The following is a 1497-nucleotide window of genomic DNA, read 5'->3' as shown; positions in this document are numbered from 1 at the left end:
CCACGTGTCTTAGAGGTTTTCTCAGATCAAGTGAGTCACAAACCACTTTGTGCATAATCACTTGAACATGGCGATGGATGTTGATATGAAATTTACCTTGGTATATTACTGATCATTTTGCTCAAACATTGACAATCATCCTATGCAAAGTAAAGGCTAGGCTGACCTTTTTGGTGTCGTGTGGCGTATGTACGTAATGGCAGGATGTTTGGCCAATAACCCAGAGGTCCTGGGTTCGAATCTCTTGTCATGTCACCAATCTCGTGCCCTTGGGAAAGGCACTTTGCAAGACTTGCCTCACTTCATTCAGGTGGAAATGAGTTTCGGTTAGGGCCGTTAGAGAGAGGCCTTGTGTTTGAGGAGAGCCACACATAGAATAACACATCGAGAACAACACCTCGAGAAAGTTTAAGATTCACCACACTTATCGAAAAAAGTGGGGATCCTTCCCGGTGTGTGGTTACAATACCTACAGTGCTACACATGGGACAATTGCTGCCGTATTGAGGTTACCTGAGCAAAATGACAGCCGCTTCAGCTGCAGACCCTTGCGATTTAGCCTCACCAAGGCGATTGTAGATTCAGCGCTTGGCTGCGAGGAGAATGTAGTTGGCCAACCCAATAACGATAACAAGTTATCTAGATGACATACCTGGATGTTTCGGCCTTGTCGTCACCACTCTTTGGATCCGTTCCCCTTTTCTCAGCTTTGAACCATAACCAGGCATCCGAGTTGCCAACCAAGACGATGGCAATACAAGCATGCAGCAGGAGTAGACGCATGGCTGGAAATCTGCGACTGTTCAAAGAACGAGAGTAAAGATTAAGTCTGATACAATGTTACATACGGATGTCTCCTCAGGCATAGTGTAAACAAAATAGCATGCCATCACTGGTCAAATAATACATACACTTCTATAGATGCAATGTCATTCATTCTGTAGTGAACGAAATAATCTCTTCCCCAGTGTTTGATATCATGGTCAGCATACAAACTTTACGACAACCTGAAAGTAGAAATGGACTCTACGGACATTAAAAGGTTTAGAAATAAGTCAAGAGTAAAAGAACTATTTAAGATCCACCTTACCTCAAAGGTCTATTTCAGGTACAAAATTTCTGTTCTGCACTTCTTCAATGGCACCAATTATGCTTCTGTGAGCTATTCTCTACTGTGAACCCTCCTTTTATAAGACTTGAAGCAACTTTCCCGTGAGAAAGGATTACTAGTTTATGATAAAACTCTCAGCAAAAATTCCAAAACAGAAGTGGGCACAATGGTCGATCTCTTCGCTGTTTTGAATTTTCTTCTGAACTACAAGTATCACATTTTTGTCATTATGATCAAAAAAGCTTAATGTCCACTAGACCACACAGAAGCTGAGTTGCTGTAGATTAAAGTGTAAGTCTCAATCATGTGTTGATTTAGCCAATCACTAACAGCGATGACTTTGCCGTTTTTCTACATGTAGCTAAGCTATGGGTCGAGTCCATTAA

This window comes from Branchiostoma floridae, chromosome 5, assembly GCF_000003815.2.
Source record: "Branchiostoma floridae strain S238N-H82 chromosome 5, Bfl_VNyyK, whole genome shotgun sequence".
Lineage (NCBI taxonomy): Eukaryota > Metazoa > Chordata > Leptocardii > Amphioxiformes > Branchiostomatidae > Branchiostoma > Branchiostoma floridae.
Note: the sequence above shows the minus strand (reverse complement) of the source record.